This window comes from Prionailurus viverrinus, chromosome D3 (assembly GCF_022837055.1).
Source record: "Prionailurus viverrinus isolate Anna chromosome D3, UM_Priviv_1.0, whole genome shotgun sequence".
Classification (NCBI taxonomy): Eukaryota; Metazoa; Chordata; class Mammalia; order Carnivora; family Felidae; genus Prionailurus; species Prionailurus viverrinus.
In genome coordinates, this window is record NC_062572.1 from 47,147,735 (window position 1) to 47,157,868 (window position 10,134).

Consider the following 10,134-nt stretch of genomic DNA (forward strand, 5'->3'; position numbering starts at 1 on the left):
ACATGAAGTATGCAGGTAGCCCCTGACACACAGCATGCACTTACACATCAGCTATTAGTATTAGTCTGTGGTATAAAGCACGTGGGAGATTCCCCTTCTGGGTCTGGCACGAGAAGAGGATCAGTGGGATAAGAGATCAGTCTCGTTAAGACATATCTTCACCTCCCGTTTTGACCTGAAATACTGTCATTCTGAGCCATCACCTACTCCAGTGAGTTTTCGCACCAAATGGCATCCGGCGTTTTCAAAAAATAAAATCCAGCTTTGTCTTAGCTTGAGCTTCTATAACAAAAATACCATAGACTGGGGTAGTTTAAACAACAAACATTTATTTCTCAGTTCTGGAGGCTGGGAAGTCCAAGAGCAAGGCACCGGCATATCTGGTGACTGGTGAGGGCAATCTTTTCTGGTTTGCAGAAAGCCATCTTCTCACTGTATTCTCGTGTGGCAGAGAGCAAAGAGAAGGGCAAACTCTCTTGTATTTCTTTTTCTTCTTCTTCTCATTATTTTTGAGAGAGAGAGAGAGAAAGAGGTGGGATCAGAAGAATCATAAGTAGGCTCCATGCCCAGCACAGAGCCCGACACAGGGCTTGATCTCAAAACCATGAGATCACGATCTGAGCCAAAATCAAGAGTTGGATGCTTAGCCTACTGAGTCACCCAGGTGCTCCTTGTGTTTCTTCTTATAAGGGCATTAATCCCCTCATGGGGGCTCCACCCTCATGACGAAATTACCCTCAAAGGATCCATCTTCAAATACCATTGCATTAGGGATTAGGGTTTCAATATATGAATTTTGAGGGGACACAACAATCCAGTCCATAGCAAGCCTTAAAGAGAGAAAATGGGGGGGGGGGCGTGCCTGGGTGACTCAGGCGTCTGACTTAGGCTCAGGTCATGATCTTGTGGTCTATGAGTTCGAGCCCCGCATCGGGCTCTGGGCTGATAGCTCAGAGCCTGGAGCCTGTTTCAGATTCTGTGTCTCCCTCTCTCTGTCCCTCCCCCGTTCATGCTCTGTCTCTGTCTCAAAAATAAATAAACGTTAAAAAAAATTTTTTTTAAAGAGAGAAAATAGGTAATTTCAGATGGCCTGTTCCAGTGATGCTTTGAGTGATGTCAGTGTCCTTGGAGCAACTGAGTGGCATCTGTCCTGACTTGCCTTCAGCCACCCTTCTGCCTCCATTCTGACTGGTGCCCTTGCTGTGGTGATGACAGGTCCCCATAGAACAACCCCTGGATGTAAGCCACCTATTCTTTGTCTCTTCCCTCTTCCCCAACCTAGGACAAGGATAACTGTCTATCACAGCCCTGATCATTCCTGGCGTGTATTCCAAGTAGATATCCCCTGCAAATGGAGGCAAAACTCAATCCACACATTCTTTTGGCTGGGCACTGAGCTAGGTGCTGGGGCATGGTAGTGAGTAGTAGTTACTACCAACATGATAACTATCTTCCTGAGGCTCACAGGCTATAGGGAAGACACATAGTGAAATGGCCACATAACTTTGACAAGTCCTACAGTGGAGGCATTCATGGTGTGTTAATGAATATCTAGTTGAGAGAGTGGACCTGGTCAAGGAAATTAGGGAAGAAGTGATGCTTGACCTGAGATGGGAAAAATGAGTAGCAGTAAATTGGGCAAGATGAGAAGGAACAGATTTTCTAGGGGGAGAGCATATGCAAAGCCCTAACATCAGGTGGGAGTGTGGTGTGTAGAGAGATAGATAGGGTCAATATATTAGTCAGGGTTCTCCAGAGTAGCAGAACCAAGAACCAAGAAGAAGGATGGAAGGATGAAAGGATGGAAGGATGGAAGGATGGATGGATGGAGAGAGAGAGAGAGAGAGAGAGAGAATAGATAATAGATAATAGATGACTGATAGATAGATAGATAGATAGATAGATAGGCTTACATGACTGGAGGCTGAAAAGTCCTCAGATCTGTAGTCAGCAAGCTGGAGACCCAAGACAGCGATGGTGTATTTCCAGCCTAAGCCCAAAATACTGAAAACCAGGAGAACCAAAGGTATAAACTCTAATCTAAAAGCCAACAGTCTCAAGACCCAAGAAGAGTGGGTTTTTCCATTTGAGTCTGAAGGCAGAAAAGACCAGGGTCCCAGCTCAGACAATTAGGTAGGAGGATTTCCCTCTTAGTCTTTTTGTTCTATTCAGGTCTTCAGGTTGATTGGATGAGACCCAGCAACATCAGAAAGGGCAACTAGCCTTAGTTACCCATTCAAATGTTGATCTCATCCAGAAACACCCTCACAGACACACCTAGAATAATGTCTGGCCAAATGTCTGGGCACCTATGGCTCTGTCAAGTTGACATATCAAATGAACCATCAGTCAGACTATGAAGGCCCCTGTTGACCACAAGGAATTTACCTTTATCCTCTAGACAATGGAACATCTTTAACATATTTAAATAGGATGATAACATGAACAGATTTGAGATTTAGAAACTGAATTGTGGCAGGAGTCTAGAAGCTCAACGAGGAACTAGCACGGGCAAAGGCAGACCAGTCAGGAGACTTCTGCAGTGATCAGGACATGGGGTGTCAGCGTGGGGAGTGGGTTGTGATGGAGACTGAGAGAAATGATACACTCTAGAGATATTTAGGACTTAGTATTGGATATGGGAGGGGAGGAAGAAGGAGAGGTCACGGCTGATCCCAAGTTTCTACCTTGACAACTACAACGAGGGCAGTGCCCATACTAGGGTATAAAGGATTGGAAGGGAAGAGGGTGAGTTCAGGCTTCCATATTGTGACAGAAGCCCTTCAGTAGGATGGAGTTCTCACCAAAATGTGGGACTACGTTTCCTCTTGTATCCGGGTGTGGCCAGGTGTACTGGTTTTCTGTGGTTGCAGTAACAAAGTGCCACAAACTGAGTGACTTAATATACCCTTATTCTCTCATAGTTCTGGAGGCTGGAAGTCCAAAATGGAGGTGGCGGCTGGGTCAGTTCTTTCCAGAGGCTCTGAAAGAGAATCTATCTGTTCCATAGCTTCTGATGGTTGCTGGCAATTCCTGGTGTCCCTTAGGTTATAAACGGATCACTTCAATCCCTGCTCTGTCTTCACATAGCATTCTCCCCTGTGTCTCAGCGTCTTCACCTGGTCACCTTCCCTCTGGGTATATCTGCATGCTCAACTTTCTAACATCTTGTAAGGACACCCGTCATGTGATTGGCCAATATGACCTCATCTTAACCTGATTACATCTGCAAAGGATTCTATTTCCAAATAAGGTCACATCCACAGGTACCTGTGGTTAGGACTTGAACATATCTTTTTTGGGGTGATGGTAGGCAACAATCTAACCCATAATACCACGTGACTTTTTGTTTGATTTGTTTTGTTTTTTGTTTTTTGTTTTGGGGGGGTTCTTTTGGTCAACAGAACATGAGTAGAAGTGATACCATTTCCCAGGCCAAAGCTTTTAAAACTCAGATGTGGCTTTGACACTCCCTTTTTCCCTGTTGAAGGAGTTCAGGACTTGCCAACCCAAAATGTGCCACTTTGGCAAATTAGTTATTTTGAACTGAAGGCACTTGAAAACCAGCAAATGCAGTTTGCTTTCTCTGCAGTCCCCTTACCTGCCTAAAGTCAGATCCTCCAAAACAAACTCCATTGTCATAGATTCCCCGTCTGGGGAGTTTCATCAACCCAAGAAGATTGACTCTTCTCACAGGAGAGGACTGGAAGCCAGCACCATAGCCAGACAAACTTTCTCGTACCCTGTCATACCTCCCATCTGGTCTCTCATCCTTCCTAAAAATAATTTCCTCTTTCCTGCGTTGTCTTTATCTCCCCTCCCCTTCCCCTATAAGACAGTATTTAAGCTTTCAATTCTCACCATTTTGGGGGTATTCACTTAGTTTTATCCTGTGATATCCCCAGTAGTGTAATAGTAAAAATGAATGCATTTGTATACTTTTCTCCTATTAATCTGCCTGTTGTCAGTTTATTTCATAGACCTGGCTATTAAATCTAGGAGGGTAGAGGGAATGTACTTCGTTCCTCTCCTGTACTGCCCACTGGATAAATGCAGAGGACTCTGAAGATACAGCAGGTGGCACAGAACCTGGACCTTTGAGTCACCATGTGGGAGAGATGACCAGCAGACCAGAAACTCCTGCTCTGGACCGGCATATCAGAGAGGAGTAAGCTTTTACTATGTCAAACCCCTGAAATTTGTTTTTGTTTTGTTTTGTTTTGTTTGTTTGTTTTGTCACAGTGTTAGCTTCCACAGAGATCTTGGAGTGTAAAGGCTTGGAGACATTCAGAGGAGATGTCATGTAGACTGTTGTGTATGTGGGTCCAGAGCTCCAAAGACAGGTCAAGCTGGAGACATACATTTACAAATGTGCCTGGAGTGCGTGAACACATGGCTTTGCCAGGGGGGCAAGCATAGAGGGAGGAGGGCAGCCCCAGGACCAGGCCTGGTGGGACGATAATGTTAAACACCTGGACAGACGGGGATGTGTCTACAAAGCAGAGAAAGAGTGGTGTGAGAGAGATAGCAGGACCCCTGGGACATGTTGGGTCGTAGGGCACCGAGGAGCAGGAGACCGAGGCCCTAGAGGCCCTGTGTGATGAGGCCTGCAAAGTATCAACCAGATTGAAAGACAGGATCGCGGCTGAGGACGAGTGCTGTTTTAGAAGGTACCTGAGGGGGGGCACCTGGGTGGCTCAGTCGGCTGAGCCTCCGACTTCAGCTCAGGTCATGATCTCATGGTCCGTGAGTTCGAGCCCCACATCAGGCTCCGAGTGAGGAGGAGGCGAGAAATTGGCGTCAGCAAGCAGAGAAATTGTTTTGATGAGGTTAGTTGTGAATGTGAGGAAGGAGCTAGGGCTGAAGCTCAAAGCTGAGAACCAAAACCTTCCACCCCACACTCGGCCTGGACGCAGGGAAGTGAAACCACGCCTTACTGCCCAGTTGGCGTGAGGTCGCTAGTCCCGTCTTCACTGGCATTCCTCCACTCTTTGCGACCGTCCTCCCAAGCAAACATGGTGATTGCTCACTACAGTAACTTCCCCCAGATACCCATCAACTCTTCAATGAGAAGCACATATAGTCTGTGCCTGGAGATGCTTTGAATCCCTCCCGTTGCCGCCCCCACCAATCCTGGGCTGTGGTATCAAGCTCGTTACCCAAGTCCTAGATCCCCCACCTTGAAAGACTAACCTCAAACCCAGCTTCCGAGTCCTGATGCATTCTGGGCTTGTCTTCCCTCCTCTGAAAACCAAGCTTCACTGCACTTCCCTCCTGCCCACCACACCAAGCGGTGGTCGCTTTGTCTCCTCAGTGGGGGTGTTGGCAGTACTGGGGGAGCCAGCTCCTGACAATGGGGATGAAGAAAGAGGTCAAGTTCGTTGTTTTTTATTTCTGTTTTCTTGTTGCTAAAAAAAAGACTTGAGGGTGTCTACAGCCAGGTGAGAGACAGGGGTCAAATGACCAAAAGAGAGATGTGGTCAGGTTCCTGAGATGGCAGGAGGAGCTAGAATCAGAAGGAGCAGAGAAGAGGGATTAACCCTAAGTGGGAGGGGAGGTAAAGAGAAGGGAAGTGAAGTGCCCAGGCGAGCAGGTTTGCATGGATGACATGGGAAGGTGAAGTTCCCATCTGACAGCTTCTATTTTCCCTTTCGGTGAGAGGCAAGGCCCAGACAGAAGGGCAAGTAAGGGGAAAGGGGTTTGAAGAGAACGAAAGTATTTGGAACAGCCGTGGAGATCAGGAAAGTGAACCAGCCTGAGAAACTACCGTTCTCTTAAGTACAGACGTCACGGACGTCTGGAGAATGTAATGCGTCCTGTTCTGTGACATCCCGAATGAAGGAATGAGGACTTCCAGGGTGACTCCATGTTCACTTGGATGATGTAAGTGCTAATAGACTTAAATGTCACTTTATTTCCTGGTCACATTCCATTTATTCCAATCTCCTGCCACCTAAAGCCAACTGCTGTGGAAAGCCATCATAGATGAGGATAAAGATAGCAATAGTGATATTTACTGCTTACCATGTGCTGGGTATTATGCATAGTACATATATATGGTATGCATAAACAGACCTATGTACATAGACATGGTGAATATATACATATATACACATACATATCATATGTATATTCATATATATATCGCTTTTTCCTATCTAATTATTTCAACAAACCTATGAAGGGATGACTGTCCATTTTAAAGACAGGAGGATGGAGCGCCTGGGTGGCTCAGTCGGTTAAGCGTCCGACTTCAGCTCAGGTCACGATCTCGTGGTCTGTGAGTTCGAGCCCCGTGTCGGGCTCTGGGCTGATGGCTCAGAGCCTGGATCCTGCTTCCGATTCTGTGTCTCCCTCTCTCTCTGTCCTTCCCCCATTCATGCTCTGTCTCTCTCTGTCTCAAAAATAAATAAACGTTAAAAAAAATTTTTTTTAATAAATAAATAAATAAATAATAAAGACAGGAGGATGGGGGTCCGGCAGGGTTCCTTACTTCCTGCCCAGACTCCACAGATCTCAACACCGGTGGCAGTGGACTTGCCTGACCAAGGGAACTGGGAAAGACCACGGAGGAAAGGGAGGTAGGGAATTCTTGACAATGAAGAATCAGCTTTGCTGGTTTTTATCCTGTGAGATAAAAATAAATTCTACACTTAGGACGAGGTAGAATTTTCTGTTTGGCGCCCCTACTGTGGGCAAAGTTGATCAAAGACCCCCTGAGAGCTCCTGGGGGGGAATCATACACACGATAACAAGCTGACAGTCCTTCTGCTTCCCTGCCACTTCCCCTTCTCCTTACCCACTTCCCCTGCCCCCCCTGGGTACCCACAGTCTCTCAAGGCAGCTTCCCCACCTCGGGCGCCACCACTGCCAGCCCACTGGCCCCCAGGTGCTGTCCCCAGCTTGCCAAAGGGCCAGAGCAGTGCTAAATTCTCAAAGATAAGGGAGAGAAAAAGACCCTGCTCTCCCTCTCAGTTTCACCTTTGATCCCACTGCTCATGGGCCCCAGGGTCTTCTGGAAAATAGTTCCTTTGACTTCTGTCCAGCCTTCTCATCTCAGCCTTGGAAAACATGAGTCCCTGAGGCAGGTGTGTGTGAGGTGGGGGCGGGGAGAGAGAATGTCAGCGTGTGAAAGAGTGCGTGTGAACAAGCGCGCGTGTGCGTACGTGAGCGAGCATGTGTACGGTGGGGGAAGGGGCAGCAGTGGGTAGAAACTTAGCAGTATTCTGCATGTCTTTCCTCATCTACTTACTTTACCTCATCAACTTGTGCAAACAGGCAGCCTGCAGACTTGAGCCCCCCCCCCAGGTTGCTCTGGCCCCATAGGACCGGTCTGCTTCCAACTTACCTCAAGCCAGGGCCTCTGCTATTAAAGCAGTACTTATTTGTTAAGCTTTTGACCTAAAATTTTGTGGGGCACCTTGGGGCCACTCCAGGAGCGTGGACCTTGTCCTCTGGGGGTTGGTGAGACAAACCTGAGGCCCACTGCTCCCTCAGCATACCATGGCTTCCCCATCCGCCTGGAAGGAGAGCAAACTGGTATAGCTCAGAGTGTGCAGGGAGAATGAAGGGCTGGACTCACAAAGCAGAAAGTAAAATGCAGGCTGGGGTGTCCTCATGGCCCCTCCTCAGGAGCTTGGTCAGGAGGAGAGATTTGTTTTTTGAGGAGATTTGATGAGGACAGGGACACCCATACCCCATACACCTTATACCCCAGCGTCATGGTCATGCAGCCCAACTCTTGCAGGGGGTCAAAAGAGGGGGGATGGGTATTGAAGAAAGTGCATATCCCTGGCGAGCTGCTTTTCAGATGTCTAAAAACAAAACTTTTGGTTTGGATGGGGTGCCTGGCTGGCTCAGTTGGAAGAGCGTGCAACTCTTGATCTTGGGGCTGTGAGTTCGAGCCCCACGTTGGGTGTAGAGATTACTTAAACGAATACATAAATTAAAACTTAAAAAAACAGAAAGAAAGTCCTTATCCCTAGTGGGCTGCTTTTCAGATATCTAAACACAAAACTTTTGGTTTTGAGAATAAAGGGCTGAGAGGACAAAAGAACCAATATATGATTCTATTTATATGAGGTACCTAGCATGGGCAAATTCATAGACACAGAAAGTAGAATAGAGGTTAGCAGTGGCCGGGTGACAGAGGAGTAAGGAGTTACTGTTTAACGGGTACTGAATTTCCATCTGGGGTGATGAAAAAATTCCAGAAATAGTGGTGATGGTTGTACAACATTGTGAACATATTTAATGCCACTGAAATATACACTGAAAATGGTTAAAATTGTAAATTTTAAGTTAGATGTATTTTACCACAGTTTTAATTAATTAATTAATTTGTTAATTATCATTATTATTATTATTATTATTATTTTGAGAGAGAGAGAGGGAGACACAGAATATGAAGCAGGCTCCGGGCTGTCAGCACAGAGCCCAAGCAGGGCTTGAACTCATAAACCATGAGATCATGACCTGAGCCGAAGTTGCACACCTAACCGACTGAGCCACCCGGGCACCCCTCCTTTACCACAATTTTTAAAAATACGAAAACAGGGGTGCCTGGGTGGCCCAAATGGTTGGATGTCCAACTCTCGGTTTTTGGCTCAGGCCATGATCTCACTGTTTGTGGGTTTAAGCCCCACGTCAGGCTCTCTGCTGCCAGCTCAGAGCCCGCTTGGGATTCTCTCGCTCCTCTTCTCTCTATACCCCTCCCCTGCTCTCTCTCTCTCAAAATAAATAAGTAAACTTAAAACAAAATGTTTAAAAAACACAAGAATAAAAATATGGCCGAGGAGACAAGAGAAGCTGTGTGAGAGAACAACAGGCCCAGGGTTGGGTGGGATGCAGACTGGGGAAGAGAATATTCAAGAAGGGGACCCAGAGTGCAGTATGTTCTGGCTGCTGGTCTTTCAGAGTTCTTCGGCCTGCTATTAACAGCTTGGTCCCAATGTGTTCACTTCAAGTGATGGGCAGTGTAGGACTTAGTTGTTCCCCAGCGGGCGCAGACCGCTAAGGTGACCCCAGCTCCAGCCAGTCCCTTCCTGCCCCGAGGCTCCGTCCTCCCTGGCCTCTTTGGTGTTGCCTGGCGACCGCAGGACTCACACGGTCAGCTCCCACTCCATTCCCCCATGCCTCCTCCTTCTGGCCGTGGTAGCCAACGAGATAGATAGGGCTGCCCCTCCTAGTGCTGTGGGAACCAGAGGATGAACTCTGCAGGACCCAAGGACCTCAGGGCAGAGGCTTTTTCCCAAAGAACTTCTGCTCTGCTTCTCTCAGCTATTCCTTCTCTGCTGTATCTGTCATCACCTATATTGACCACAATGTTGCTGCAGATCGAACCACCCCTGATTGTAGTGGCATCAACCAACAGACATTGATTATTTCTCAGGCACCTCGGGGGCGGTTGGACAGTTCTGCTTACCTAAGCGGAGCTCAGCTGATCTCATCCAGGCTCGTTTATGCGTCTGCAGTCACTACAGGCAGGCTGGTCTAGGGTGGCCTTGGCAGGAAGGACTTAGCCTTGTTCCACATGGTCTCTTATCTTCTGGCAGCCACGTCTGGGCTTGTTCCCACGGTGGAAGCTGTCAAAGAGAACATGGAACACTGGACAAAGTTAAACAAGTGAGGAAAACTACTCAAGATTATTGAAATAGAGATCAAGACTACTGTAATAGGGGACCGAGATTGAACTCAACTCTGAATATGATAGAGAGCTGGGGACTTACAGCCAATGGGCAGGGTGAGGGAGTCAGTGGATGGAAAAATACCAAGAGGAACTTGGTTAGGTATGGAGGGTAGGGAGGGATGCTTGCTAAACTGGCTTGGCAGGAATCTGGCTGCACTGAACTCAGCAGGCCAAGGAAAAGGCCTAGTAGACAGGGCTCAGAGAAGAAGCCAAGGGAGTAGGTAGAATATAAGGCTTCCTAAGGCCTTAGCTCAAAATTGGTAATGTCACTCCCATGGTGTCTAAGTGGGGCATCTGTCTGGTTGGTTGGAGGGCCCCCAAATGTGGAGCGAGGATAGGGTAGAAGCTGGTGGAACAGGAAGCAAAGAATTCCCCTGGGGCAGAACAAAGGCGATCAAAGTTTAATGCATATACCACAAGGAGCCGTGGGCTGGACAGCACAGAGA

At 47.5% G+C, this 10,134-nt stretch overlaps 1 long non-coding RNA gene across 1 annotated transcript; it reads right to left on the minus strand.

Annotated features, from left to right (window-relative positions):
* Positions 1–339: 339 nt before the first annotated feature.
* LOC125148595 (uncharacterized) lies at positions 340–9,711 on the minus strand. Its single transcript, XR_007145647.1, has 3 exons — positions 9,425–9,711; positions 5,194–5,347; positions 340–496 (listed from the first exon to the last, which is right to left on the minus strand). It is a non-coding gene; the product is annotated as an uncharacterized LOC125148595 (long non-coding RNA).
* Positions 9,712–10,134: the final 423 nt, after the last annotated feature.